The 15,564-nt window shown below is 42.0% G+C and overlaps 2 pseudogenes; one reads left to right on the forward strand and one right to left on the reverse strand.

The window, feature by feature from the left end:
• Positions 1 to 4,718: 4,718 nt before the first annotated feature.
• Positions 4,719 to 15,286, forward strand: LOC132226494 (polycomb group RING finger protein 6-like; annotated as a pseudogene).
• On the reverse strand, positions 10,517 to 11,536 carry LOC132225597 (UPF0711 protein C18orf21 homolog; annotated as a pseudogene).
• Positions 15,287 to 15,564: the final 278 nt, after the last annotated feature.

The raw sequence follows: 15,564 nt of genomic DNA on the forward strand, positions 1-15,564 counted from the left end.
GGGCAGGGCCGATGGGGAGGTTATGGCTCTACCCCGTCACACACAGAGCAGGGCCCGTGGGAGGGCGGGGGGGTGGGGGGGGTGGGGAGCCGCACCCTGTCACACACAGAGCCACAGGGCGATCAGGGGGTTGGGACGCCTTCCCCTGTCACGAACAGAGCAGGGTGGAAAGGGAGGTTGTGGCCCTGCCCCCTGTCACACACAGAGCCGCAAGGTGATCAGGGGGTTTGGGCGCTGCCCCCTGTCACACTGATCCCGGTGCCAGGAGGCCTCGCAGCTCCACTGATCCCGGTGCTGGGAGGCATATTACCCTTTTACTATATAGAATAGAGGCCTGGTGCATGGGTGGGGGCTGGCTGGTTTGCCCTGAAGGGTGTCCTGGATCAGGGTGGGGGTCCCCACTGGGGTGCCTGGCCAACCTGGGTGAAGGGATGATGGCTCTTTGCAGCTGGTCACACACCCTTCAGGGTGGGGGTCCCCACTGGGGTGCTTGGCCAGTCTGGGTGAGGGGCTGAGGGCTGTTTTCAGGCTGGCAGGTGACAGAAGCTCCCAACCACTCCTTTCTTTCTTTTTCTTTTTTTATTCTGGGCCAGCTTTAGCTCTGAGTCTCCACCTCTTAGGCCTCCGCTGCTGAAAGAAGGTATCTGGTTTGTTTCGGTTCTATTATCGAAACTCTGTATCAACTCCAGCTCTGAGATCCCGGCTCACTGAAAGCAGGTTTCTGGTATTTTGTTTCGCTTCTATATTTGTAACTATGTTTCAAACTGCAGGCTCAGAGGCCGGCAAGGCAGGCGAGGAACATTGGTTTCCTCCGTCACTGAAGCAAGCAAGCCTTCATGTTCAGTTTAAGCTGCCTGGCTGCCAGCCGCCATCTTGGCTGGCAGTTAATTTTCATATCGCCCTGATTAGCCAATGGGAAGGGTAGCGGTTGTACGCCAATTACCATGTTTCTCTTTTATTAGATAGGATTATTACACTTAACTTTTACAGTTCGTTTTAGATCCTAATTTCAAATTTTACTTTTAGTTAGAAAAACTTGTGTTTCTTTTTCGCTTTCAGTGACTGTAATTCTATGTACATTTATTCATATTGTGTAATATATCATTTATACATTTATCAGTATTACATTTTAGAATTTTATAAGCACATTTATTCAGGTCTCAAATACTTTACTGTTACCAAAAACTGTTAATACACTGGAGACATGCCCTCTAGTCAACTATTATGTCATAACACTTTAAGAAAATATAATTACTTAAAGCATGTTGGAGGGAAGTGTTAGTGCTGTTTAACAAACCCTGATATAAAGAAATGCTGAAGGTTTTCTATAAAGATATTTTCCCATAGAATGAACAATGTTTTTTCAAATTCTGACTATAAAGTTAAACTTGTGATTTTCTCACGGAATGTAAGTGCCACAGTAGTCTCATGGCGATCTGTCATAGCTTGCTGTTTCCTAAAATTATAAGAAAAGAGTGGCCTGAGGGAAAGGTAGCTGACAACACTGTGACAAGCATCATGACCTGATATGTCTGTACCTTAGTAAAGATCCAAGAAACTGTTAGAATAGAAATAATGTAAATGATGAAGAGGAGGAAGAGCGTTGTCACCATTTTCATGGCCATTCTATGGGCCTCTGTGCTTGAGTCCCTCAAGCCCGTCAGGTTGAGCTGAAAATTCTTGGTGTGACTCACCAAGGACAGAAATAAAAGAAGCAAAGAGATCAGAGACAGGAAAAGGGGGATAATATAGGTCAAAGTAATAAAATGAAGACATTTAATATAGAATGTTTCATTTGCCTCTAACTGCAAAGTCATATATATTTCATGTACCCTGTAGGTATTCTACCACAATTCATTAATAGCATCGTGCATTAAGAGGTTAAGAGACAGTAGGAAGAGAGACCCCAGGAAAAGCAAAAGGACCACCCTGTTGACTCTCCACTTCAGCCACATGAAAAAGGAGTGGGAGAAATTGGCTATCTTAAGGAAGTAGAAAATGCTGAGGCAGGAGGCAAACCAGATAGTTAGATGGCTAGTTAGTGCCCAAAGAATAGGAACCACCTTTGCTAGTTTGCCAGTAGCATACAGATGTGGAGCTAGCCCCATTATAAATGAATCCAAGAGTAGGGGCCCTCTTAGCGCAGCAGGCAGCACGTCAGTCTCATAAATGAATCCAAGAGTATTACCAACAGTTGAATGATTCTGGCCATAGCCAAGCTGGTGAGGATGAAATCAGCTGAGGAAACTGTCCCAGTCCTGAACCATTCGATGCAGTTCACCAGTCCGATTAACCCATTTCCTAGCACTCCTAAAATGAATATTCTTGTTGCCACAACAAGATGGAGACCTTTATTCCAATGGACATCGGTATTAGGATGTTTCTAATGTTGTGCCTCAGTGAAAGCTTTATAGTGAAACTGTCGCCAATGGACATCCATTTAGGATGCTTTCCAGAAATATTTTTACCATAACTCCAGAAAGTACTTCCAAAATTCTGCTTTGCAATACAGTTCCAGAGACCTTCATTAAAGAATAGTTCATTCCAATTGTATTGTAATTCCAGTGCTAAACTGAACAGTTCTCTTAAGACACACACATTTCATGAATACCACTAGCATTCCTTAAAGTCAGCTACTATATAAACATAAGTGTTGATCACTTATCTAGACACCAGCTGCAAATTTTCATTGGTGCCACTGACTAAATGGATGAGGTAAAATATGTGAACATGCAAATCTGAGAGAGATTATTTTCCACATATTTGTATTTATATCTCCTTGGAACATAAATCTAAATGCAAATATTTTAAATTTTGAATAGTAAGCTAGGAGGAAAGCTTTTATATAATTCTGTTATTATTAGTTACTTATCAATAAGATCCTTGTACATATCAAGTATTTTTGTTGATTTAATTTAACTTACATAATTAATTTATTGCAATTATTTCTAGTTCAATGACCACACCCATGTCCTAGAACACAGAACTAAAAATAATCATGGAGAAATATTATAGTAGTTAAATCAGAACATAACAGCAAAGTATACCAGGAATATACACAAGGCTTTCATAACCATACTTCAATAGGTCTCAAATTGTCTACTGTTACCAGAAACTGTTAATACACTGGAGACATGTCCTTTAGTCAAATATTATGTCATATCACTTTAAGAAAATATTATTATTTAAAAACATGTTGTAAGAAACTTTTAGTGCTGTTTAACAAAACCTGATATAAAGAAAAGCTGAAGGTTTTCTATTAAGTTATTTTCCCATAAAATGCACAAGGTTACTTCAAATTCTGTCTATGAAGGCAAAGGTTTTGCTTTTCTCAGAGAATTTAAGTGCCACAGTGGCCTCAAGGCAATCTGTCTTAGCTTGCTGTTTCCAAAAATTATAAGAAAAGAGTGGCCCGAGGGAAAGGTAGTTGAAATCACTATGACAAGCATCATGGCTTGGTATGTCTGTACCTTAGTGAAGATCCAAGTTGCAGTTAAAATAGAAATAATGTAAATGATGAAGAGGAGGAGGAACGTTGTCACCATTTTCATGGCCCTTCTATGGGCCTCTGTGCTTGAGTCCCTCAAGCCCGTCAGGTTGAGCTGAAAATTCTTGGTGTGTCTCACCAAGGACAGAAATAAAAGAAGCAAAGAGATCAGAGACAGGACAAAGGGGATAACATAGGTCAAACTAAGAAGAAGAAGACTTTTTAGACAGACCATTTTGTTTGCCTCTAACTGCAAAGTCATATTTACTTCATGTACCCTGTAGGTATTCAACCACAATTCATTAACAGCATCATGCATTACGAGGTTAAGAGACAATAGGAAGAAAGACCCCAGGAAAAGCAGAAGAACCACCCTGTTGACTCTCCACTTCAGCCACATGAAAAAGGAGTGGGAGAAATTGGCGATCTTAAGGAAGTAGAAAATGCTGAGACAGGTGGCAAACCAGATAGTTATGTGGTTAGTTAGTGCCCAAAGAACAGTAACCACTTTTGCTAGTTTGCCAGTAGCATACAGATGCGGAGCTAGCCCCATTATAAATGAATCCAAGAGTATTACCAACAGTTGAATGATTCTGGCCAGAGCCAAGCTGGTGAGGATGAAATCAGCTGAGGAAACTTTCCCAGTGCTGAACCATTCAATGCAGTTCACCAGTCCGATGAATACATTTCCTAGCACTCCTAAGATGAGTATTCCTGTTGCCACAACCAGAAAGGAGGCCTTTATTTCAATTGACATCGTTATAAGAATGTTTCTAATGTTTTGCCTCAATGAAAGCTTTATAGTGAAACAGTTGCAGATGGACATCCATTTATGATGCTTTCCATAAATATTTTCACCATAATTCCAGAAAATACTTCAAAATTCTGCTTCAAGATACGGTTCCAGTGACCTTCACGAAAAAAATATTTCAGTCCATTTGTATTATAAATCCTGTGCTAATCTAAACAGTTCTCTTAAGACACACACATTTTATGACTACCTGTAGTATTCTTTACAGTCATCTACTATATATACATAAGTGTTGATCACTTATCTAGACACCAGCTGCAAATTTTCATTTGTGCCACTGACTAAATGGGTGAGGTAAAATATGTAAACATGCAAATCTCAGAGAGGTTATTTTCCACCTATTTGTATTTATATCTCCTTGGAACATACATCTAAATGAAAATATTTTAAATTATGAATAGTAATTTTTAGGGAGCGGCTATGTGGTCAAGCCTTGGACTGACCTGTGGCAGGGCCACAAAGAAGTCCCTGCTTGAAGGGCAGAGCCCTCCTAATGTGCTGTGGAAGGTGCAGCAAGTGCTGCCAAAACAAGGTGAAACTCACAAGAACATTGTAAACATACTGACCACTTCCCTTATTTTTCTTTGTGTGCTCTGATTATAAAAGAAAGCTTTGGCTTGCAGGCTGTGTCATGTTTCCTGATCCAGGTACAGTGAACTGACCTAGTCCCAGCTGTATTCTCTTGTCTGTCTTTTATAATCCTTCACCGCCCCTCCTCTGGCTCACCGAACCTGGCTGTGCTGGTGCAGCACAGTAATTGCTACAGAAAAGCTTTTATATAATTCAGTTACTATTTGTTACTTATCAATAAGTTTCTTGTACATATCAAGTATTTTTGTTGATGCAATTTAAGTTACATTAATAATTTATTGTAAATATTTCTAGTTCAAAGACCACACCCAAGTCCTAGAACAAAGAACTAAAAATAATCACAGAAAAATATTATAGAAGCTAAATCAAAACTTATCAGCAAAGTATACCAGGAATATACACAAGGCAGCTACAAATACTACAATGCAAAATCAATTATAGTTTTGTGAAGTCAGGAATATTTAGTGAGAACTTGAATCATTTAGAATTTTTGAAGAAATACAGAAACAAATTGAAGACTGATGTAAAGGTGTGTGAAGTTATCAGTGACATGAACAAGTATGACTTCTAAACAGAGAAACTTTTTTGTCTTACAATATCTTATTGGCTTTTCCATTGAAAGGTTTCTAAGTGCTCTCCATGTCCTAAATGAAATGTCTTCATCTTTCTGGGCCATAGAGTGACTATGATTTTCAGACTCCCTTACAGATGGTGTGGCAAAGTCAATAATGTTTATCAATGTTTGGTGAGTGAGAATTAATTCACCAGAGCACCATTTACAGGCTGACTCCTAAAATGTCCCACACACATGCTCCCCCATATAACCTTCTCCCTGCTGTCTGGAATGGCCATGATTCCAAGGCAATCTTGGAACCTACATGTTTAAGGTGGCATATTTGGAATCAGCCGTCTTCCCTGGATAACAGCATGAAGCAGGCTCCTCAGACATGTCAGGACTGTTTAAAAAGCAATAGGAAATTTGGATTATGTATGAGTCACTTTACATTTTGGATCCTATTGGTGACTGCTGTTCATTCACCCAGTCTAAGGCAGGAAGTGGAACTAAGCACATACACATTAGTTAAGAGGCATTTGAATGGTGAAAAGAAAGAACCAGGAAACCTATGCCATCTGCAGATTTTATGATGGGTTTATTTTTCATTCGTTTTCCAGTTCTAATGTGGTTTATTCATGTATTTTTTAATATTTTGAATATCATTTTCTCCAACTATCCCTTGGGTTGAGTTTTATGTCCTGGGGCTTTGCAGGAAACAGGAAAGACATCATCCCACATTATAGTACTTATATTCTTCTGGGCAGACAAGTGATAAAAAAACAATTGAATAAGTCACATGTATGAAATATTACATTAAGTTATACATATTATGGTGAAGATTTCATAATACTAAGATTTTAGCTGATAAACAAGGTTATACATTTCTTTATTACAATAAATTTGCTACCAAAGCTATGTCAACACTTTCAGTTTCATCGTTTTGCACAAGATTATAATAAAAACAGATCTGGAAGACATTTTTAATAATGGTTACATACACATCATAGATATCAATTTTTATGTGTGCATTAAGGTCATTGACTTATTTACTACAATTATATACTATACTTATTGTGAACAAATATTTAAGATTAGAAAATTTTTACTCCTTTTCTGTGAAATTTAAAGGGAATGTTTACATAGCAAGATGGAGAATGTAATTGACAGTTCAAGAACACAGCTGCTGCCAAGGAGGAGGGAGCCACGGCCATGCTCCTCCACTCCCCACCTCCCTCCCCAGACACACATACAGACACACAGCTCATTTTATCTTCTCTCCTCACCATGCTGCCCACAGTGGTTGAGGAGGGTCCACCACTTTTGCCAGAGGCAGGAGATCCGAGCTGCTCATTTGCTTGGCCCCCTGAGGTGGAGTCAAGACCAACCTGGGCCGCTTAAGGGTTCCATTCCAGGAGCAGGATGAGGAGTTAGAAGAGGATGAGGAGCTGGAGAAAAAGAGGAGGAGAAGGAGGAGGGGAGCCACTTCTCGCTGAGGCTAGAGGGGTATGGGACAGAATCAGAGGATGAAGAAGAGCACTTGATTAATCTCTCTGAACTGACCCCTTACATCTCGTGTTTCATTTGCAAAGGTTACTTAACAGATGCAACTACAATTACAAAATGTCTTAGTACAATACATAGTGTACAAATTAGTAATCAATCTAGAAGAAAGAGGAAAAAAGCAAATGCATGAGTTTATAAAGAAAGAGGTATAGAAGTGCCTCAACCTGCTTTTCCACAACCAGTCCCTTCAAGCAAAGAAGATCTAAGAAAGCCTTACAATCAGTGTTTCAGATTCCACCTGAACTTGATGTGTCTTTATCTTGCAGTCTGTGACCCCTCAGGGGATGACCACCTGCTGGCTTAGGCCCGCTTCCTGGGGGATTGGGCCTAAGCTGGCAGTCAGACATCCCTCTGGCAGCCCGGGAGCCCTTGGGGTATGTCCACTTGCCAGCGGGGAGCAGGCCTAAGCTGCAGTCAGACATCCTTAGCGCTGCTGAGGAGGCAGGAGAGGTTCCCACCACCACCGCTGTACTGGCAGCCGTCAGCCTGGTTTGTGGCTGAGCAGAGCTCCCCCTGTAAGATCGCACTGACCACCAGGGGGCAGCTCCTGCATTAAGCATCTGCCCCCGGTGGTCATTGTGTGTCATAGTGTCCAGTAATTCCTCGTCATTCTGCTGTTAGGGTCAATTTGCATATTACCCTTTTATTATATAGGAGTGCCTGGCCAGCCTGGGTGAGGGGCTAATGGCTGTTTGCAGGCTAGCCACAGCCCCTTCAGTGTGAGGGTCCCCCCGGGGGTGCCTGGCCAGCCTGGGTGAGGGGCTGATGGCTGTTTGCAGGCTGGCCACAGCACCTTCAGTGTTGGGGTCCCCACTGGGGTGCCTAGCCATCCTGGGTGAGCAGTTGAGGTTCATTTGCAGGTGGCCACAGCCCTTTCAGGGTGGAGGTCCCCGCTGGGGTGCCTTGCTATTTTTTTTACTGCATTATAAAATTAAAGCACTGTGAATGAAACAAATAATACTTTGCTGTTATGGAATTTTCATATGGATTGCATATAACCGCTATCTAAAAATACAGAGTATAAACTTTCTTTCATGTTTTAAAAGCATCATTAGCAAGCAAAATTCTCTTGTCTGCATATTACATGCCCAGCTACTGTCATTAATCTGAGTCATTTTATTAGAGAACTCAAAGTAGCACCATACATGTACAAACATACCCAAACACTAAGAAATTTATAGGTCTCATTTTTTCATTATCATTTTTGTGTTGTATTCTATTCATGTTGTATTCTACTGCCATGATTTCTTTGTCCATTTTATAACTAATGGGAATTTATATGATACCTAAATTTGAGCACTTTCATGATTCCTCAGTTTGAGTATTTACATGACTTCTCAATTTCAGATATTAAGAATAATTGTAACATGCACATTTTTGCATATATATTCTGTTACACATATACGAAAAATTCTGCAACATGACAAGGATGAGTACATTTAATTGGTCTTAGAGTATGCATATTCACCTTAAGTGCATAATGCCATACTCTTGAACAGAGTTGTTTTACCAGTGCATAATTCAAGAAAAATAATATGAAAATTATTATTATTTCAGATCCTTTCCAACATTATAAGCATCACACTAATATTTACACTTTTATCCTATCTAATAAAAGAGAAACATGGTAATTAGCATACGTCCGCTACCCTTCCCATTGGCTAATCAGGGCGACATGAAAATTAACTGTCAGCCAAGATGGCGGCCGGCAGCCAGGCAGCTTGAAGCTAACATGAGGCTTGCTTGCTTCAGTGATGGAGGAAACCAACGTTCCCCACCTGCCTTGCAGGCCTCTGAGCTTGCAGTTTGAAACATTGTTACAAATATAGAAGCTAAACAAAACCCCAGAAACCTGCTTTCAGCCAGCCGCCTGGATCTCAGAGCTGGAGCTGATACAGTGTTTTGATTATAGAACCCAAACAAACCAGATACCTGCTTTCAGAAGCAGAGGCCTCAGAGCTGGAGCCAGAGCTAAAACTGGACCAGAATAAATTTTAAAAAAAGAATAAAAGGAGCAGTTGGGAGCTTCAGTCACCCGCCAACCTGAAAACAGCCCTCAGCCCCTCACCCAGACTGGCCAGGCACCCCAGTGGGGACCCCCACCCTGAAGGGTGTGTGACCGGCTGCAAACAGCCATCATCCCCTCACCCAGGCTGGCCAGGCACCCCAGCGGGGAGCCCCACCCTGATCCAGGACACCCTTCAGGGCAAACCAGCCAGCCCTCACCCATGGACCAGGCCTCTATCCTATATAGTAAAAGGGTAATATGCCTCCCAGCACCGGGATCAGTGGAGCAGCAAGGCCTCCCAGCACCAGGATCAGCGGAGCCGAGAGGCCTCCCAGCACTGGGATCAGCGTGACAGGGGGCAGCGCCCAAACCCCCTGATCGCCCTGCGGCTCTGTGTGTGACAGGGGGCGGGGCCCCAACCTCCCTATCTGCCCTGCTCTGTTCGTGACAGGGGAAGGCACCCCAACCTCCTGATCAGCCCTGCTCTGTGCCTGATAGGGGGGAGCTTCCCAACCCCCTGATCGCCCTGCGGCTCTGTGTGTGACAGGGTGCGGTGCCCCAACCCCCCCCCCCCCACGGGCCCTGCTCTGTGTGTGACGGGGTAGAGCCATAACCTCCCCATTGGCCCTGCCCTGAGTGTGACAGTGGCAGCGCCCCAACCCCCTGATCGGCCCTGCTCTGTGGGTGATAGAGGGCGGCGCCCCAGCCACCTGATCCCCCCTGCTCTGTGTGTGACAGGGGGCGGTGCCCCAACTCCCCTATCAGCCCTACTCTGTGAGTGACAGGGTGGAGCTCCCCAACCCCCTGATGGGCCCTGCTCTGTGCATGACAAGGGGGAGCTCCCCAACCCCCTGATTGAGCCTGCTCTGTGCGTGACAGGGTATGGAGCCCCAACCCCCTGATGGGTCCTGCTCTGTGGGTGACAGGGGCAGCGCCCCCACCCCCTGATTGGCCCTGCTCTGTGTGTGACAGGGTACGGAGCCCCAACCCCCCTGATCGGCCCTGCTCTGTGCGTGACAGGGGGTGGCACCGCAATCTCCCCATTGACCCTGCCTTGAGTGTGACAGGGGGCGGTGCCCCAACCCCCCAATCAGCCCTATCCTGAGCGTGACTAGGAGTGGCATCGCAACCTCCCAATCCGCCCTGCTCTGTGCATGACAGGGGGCGACGCCCCAATTCCCGAATTGGCCCTGCTCTGAGCCCAACCAGGGGCTGCACCTAGGGATTGGGCCTGCCTTCTGCCACCCGGGAGCGGGCCTAAGCCAGCAGGTCGTTATCTCCCGAGGGGTCCCAGACTGCGAGAGGGCACAGGCCGGGCTGAGGGACCCCTTCTCCTTCCCCCGAGTGCACAAATTTTTGTGCACCGGGCCTCTAGTATTTATATAACATATTATTACATTTAACCTTTACACTTCTTTTAAGATCCTAATTTCAAAATTTCTTTTTTTTTTAGTTTAAAATATCTACATTCTTTATTTAAAGGTGTGTTTTTTCAAAAACAAACAAACAAACATGTTGAGCCCAGGCTGGTGGCTCAGTTGGTTGAGCATTGTCCTGTACACCAAATGGTCAGTGCTATTCCTGGTCAGGGCATATACCCAGGTTAAGATGCTTATGGGAGGCAACCGATCAATGTTTCTCTCCCTCTCCCTTCCTCTCTAAAATCAATAAACATATTTTTTTCAATTACCTACAAGGACCTTTCATATGTTTTTTATTCTCAGAATCACCCTGGGAGATAGGCAGGTTTTAGTTATTCATTCGAATGAGGTATTTTCTCCATAAATACAGAATACTGCCAAGAAAAGTTTGCTTTTAGACCCTAGTTTTTAAAAAGCTGTTTTTCTGGTAACTTTAGTTTCAGAAATTGCATTAAACATTTCTTATTTCCATAAGTCCATCCTTTACAAAGAAGATAATAAATTTCTGAAGTCTACCTTTGAATTCTTTTTGGATTCACTCTGGCTAAGTAACGTTTTTAGTTGAGAGAAGTGTTTCTTTGTTTTGTTCACATATTTTGAGGAGCAAGTGGGTCTTGAGTGTCCAGATGTAGGTGTTCTGAAAGTCAACGCTGGGCTCTTGCCTTTGGAACCAGACACCATGTGATTTAGGTTTGGAGAACCTACAGACTTTCTCTCTGGGGTCTTCAGGCTGAGTTTCCTCGCAGGAGTGGCAGGGTTGCTCCTCAGTGCTGACAGAAAGCTTCTGCTCTTTCCATGATGTTTCACTGTTTTGTTGCATGTTTTACACATAATCAACAATACACTTTTGGAGTCTTTGTACTTTTTCACAAATTTTGCCTCTTTAAAACTGAGTGTGCAATTTCTTGCTTCTCGATTAAGAAGTTTCTGTATTCTTGGTGTCAGTTTGGGCTTGGGTTTGAGGCATACTCGAGAATTATCCTGAATCAGCAACTGGAAACAGTATGGGCATGTTTCTTCAAAAGTGCTTTTAGCATAGGAGATAGCGGGCCTGGCCTGGGCAGCGAGCCTGCAGTTTCCACGCCGCAGCCTGCCTCATCGCCACCACGGTCCCACCGCAACACCGCAAATTTATCTCTAGTTAGAAAAACTTGTGTTTCTTTTTCCCTTTCAGTGACTGTAATTCTATGTACATTTATTCATATTGTGTAATATATCATTTATACAATTATCAGTATTTCATTGTAGAGTTTTATAACCATACTTCTTCAGGTCTCAAATACTCTACTGTTACCAAAAACTGTTAATACACTGGAGACACGTCGTTTAGTCAAATATTATTTCATATCACTTTAAGAAAATATAGTTACTTTAATACATCTTGTAGGGAAATTTTAGTGCTGTTTAACAAACCCTGATATAAAGAAATGCTGAAGGTTTCTATTAAGTCATTTTCTCATAGAATGCACGAGTTTATTTCAAATTCTGTCTATAAAGGCAAAGGTTTTGGGTATTACATATGTATCCATTTTATCCCCCGCCCTAGACAGTCCCCTAGCCTTCCCTATTTTCTCAGAGAATTTAAGTGCCACAGTGGCCTCAAGGCGATCTGTCTTAGCTTGCTGTTTCCAAAAATAATAAGAAAAGAGTGACCTGAGGGAAAGGTAGTTGAAATCACTAAGAAAAGCATCTTGACTTGATAGGTCTCTACCTTAGTGAAGATCCAACTTGCTGTTAGAATAGAAATAATGTAAATGATGAAGAGGAGGAGGAACATTGTCACCATTTTCATGGCCCTTCTATGGGCCTCTGTGCTTGAGTCCCTCAAGCCTGTCAGGTTGAGCTGAAAATTCTTGGTGTGTCTCACCAAGGACAGAAATAAAAGAAGCAAAGAGATCAGAGACAGGAAAAAGGGGATAATATAGGTCAAACTAAGAAGAAGAAGACTTTTGAGATACAACAGTTCATTTGCCTCTAATTGCAAAGTCATATTTACTTCATGTACCCTGTAAGTATTCAGATCATTAACAGCATCATGCATTGAAAGGTTAAGAGACAGTAGGAAGAAAGACCCCAGGAAAAGTAGAAGAACCACCCTGTTGACTCTCCACTTCAGCCACATGAAAAAGGAGTGGGAGAAATTGGCTATCTTAAGGAAGTAGAAAATGCTGAGGCAGGTGGCAAACCAGATAGTTAGATGGTTAGTTAGTGCCCAAAGAATACTAACCACCTTTGCGAGTTTACCAGTAGCAAACAGATGTGGAGCTAGCCCGATTATAAATGAATCCAAGAGTATTACCAACAGTTGAATGATTCTTGCCAGAGCCAAGCTGGTGAGGATGAAATCAGCTGAGGAAACTTTCCCAGTCCTGAACCATTCAATGCAGTTCACCAGTCCGATGAATCCATTTCCTAGCACTCCTAAGATGAATATTCCTGTTGCCACAACCAGAAAGGAGGCCTTCATTTCAATTGACATCGTTATAAGAATATTTCTAATGTGCCTCAATGAAAGCTTTACAGTGAAACAGTTGCAGATGGACATCCATTTATGATGCTTTCCATAAATATTTTCACCATAATTCCTAAAAATACATTCAAAATTCTTCTTTGAGATACAGTTCCAGAGACCGTCACAAAAGACTAGTTCATTCCACTTGAATTGTAATTCCAGTGCTGAACTGAACGGTTCTCTTAAGACACACACATTTCATGAATACCTGTAATATTCCTTTTAGTCAGCTACTATATAAATACAAATGTTGTCCACTTATCTTGACCCCAGCTCCAAATTTTCATTTGTGCCACTGACTAAATGGATAAAGTAAAATACATAAACATGCAAATCTGAGAGAGATTATTTCCAACCAATTGAATTTCTGTCTCCTTGGAACATACATCTAAATGCAAATATTTTAAATTTTGAATAGTAATTGCTAGGGGAAAATCTTTTATATAATTCAGTTATTGTTTGTTACTTAACAACAAGATCCTTGTACACATCAAGTATTTTTGTTGATGCAATTTAATTTACATAAATAATTGATTGCAATTATTTCTAGTTTAAAGACCACACCCAAGTCCTAGAATATAAAAGTAAAAATAATCATGGAGAAATATTATAAAAGCTAAATCAAAAGTTATAAGCAAAGTATACCAGGAATATACATAAAGCAGCTACAAATGCTACAATGCAAAATTGACTATGGCTTTATGAAGACTGGAATATTTAGTGGGAACTTGAATTATTTAGAAGTTAAGAAGAAATACAGAAATAAATTCAAGACTGATGTAAGGGCATGTGAAATTTTCAGTGAAATGAACAAATACGACACCCTTCTAAGCAGAGGAACTTTTTTTGTTTTACAATATCTTATTTACTTTTAAACTGAAATGTTTCTAAGTGCTCTCCAATATCCGTGTTCTAAACGAAATGTCTTGATCTACTTTCTAGCCAATAGAGTGACTATGTTCTTCAGACTCTCTTACAGATGGTGTGGCAACGTGAATGATGTGGATCAATGTTTTGCGAATGAAAATTAAGTGCACCATTTACAGACTTGCACCCAAATTACCTCCCACACATGCCCCCCCCTTCCCCCCCGCCCCCCATACATCTTTCTTCTCCCTGCTGTCGGCAATGGCCATGGTTCCAAGGCAATCATGGAAGCCATATGTGTAAGATGGCATGTTTGTGATCAGCCTTCTTCCCTGGATAACAGCATAGAGGAGGCTCCTCAGACATATCAGGACTGTTTAAAAAGCAATTGGAAATTTAGACTATGTATGAGTCACTGTATGTTTTGGAGCTTATTGACGACCGCTGTTCATTCACCCAGTCTAAGGCAGTAATTGGAACCAAGCACATGCAGATTAGTTAAGAAGCACTTGAATGGTGAAGAAGCAGAACCAGGAAATCTATGTCACCTGCTGATTTTGTGATGGTTTTGATTTCATTGGTTTTCCAGATCTAATGTGGTTTATTCGTGTATTTATTTAATATTTAGAACATCATTTTCTCCAACTATCCCATGGGCTGGGTTTTATTTCCTTGGGACTTAGCTGGAAACAGAAAAGACGTTATCCCAAATTATAGGCCCAGTGCAGGAAAATCATGCACGTGGGGGTGGGGGTTCCTCAGTCCGGCCTGCACCCTCTCCAATCCGGGACCCTTCAGGGGATGTCTGACTGCCAGTTTAGACCTGATTAGACCTACACCGGTAGTCAGACATCCCTCTTGCAATCCTGGTCCGCTGACTCCTAACCGCCACCCTCCTGCCTGCGTGATCACCCCTGACTACAAATACAGCATGTCTTCATCCATGTTGTAAAAGCTTCATTGTAAGACATTTTTACTATAGCAACAGATGCCCAGAAAGCAAACATAGTAGTTCATCAGGCACAACCTCTTTACAACATAAGGTTGGGCCAACAGTTACAAGACACAGTGTACAAATTAGTGATCAATCTACAGAAAGGAGAAAAAAAAACAAGTGCATGAGTTCTATAAAGAAAGAAGTACCTAAACCTGCTGTTTCACAGACAGCCCCTTCAAGCAAAGGAGGTCTAAGAAAGCCTTAGAATCAGTGTTTCAGATTCTACCTGAACTGATAGGTCTTTATTACTAGAATTCATTGGTGCTAATGAAGGCATTGGATATTTTTAGCCATTGGAAAAGAAGTTTGTCCAAGTTTCAGGAGAAGCAACTCTTGGGCATGTAGAATAATTTCTTAGAAGAAAAATAGGTCTTGATCTGGCTTGTCAGGTAGAAATCATTTCTGGCCATCACTTGGAGCGATATCAAACTCTAAGGGAAATTCCATCTTCAACAGGTGATGCTGCAATGTAAGCTAATTGGTCTAGAGCAGATCTGATGGTCCATGGGCCAAACATGGATGGTCTTCTAGTCCTTCATTCTGGCCTTGCGGTTTCTCCTCTGAAAATTACTTAAAGAGAGTATCAAAAAGGAGGAGAGAATCAATGAATTCTAGTAATAAAGACCTATCAGTTCTCGTGATAGGTCTTTTTCTCCTTTCTGTAGATTGATCACTAATTTGTACACTGTGTCTTGTAACTGTTGGTCTAACCTTATGTTGTAAAGAGGTTGTGTCTGATGAACTACTATGT

This window comes from Myotis daubentonii, chromosome 2 (genome assembly GCF_963259705.1).
Source record: "Myotis daubentonii chromosome 2, mMyoDau2.1, whole genome shotgun sequence".
Taxonomy (NCBI): Eukaryota; Metazoa; Chordata; class Mammalia; order Chiroptera; family Vespertilionidae; genus Myotis; species Myotis daubentonii.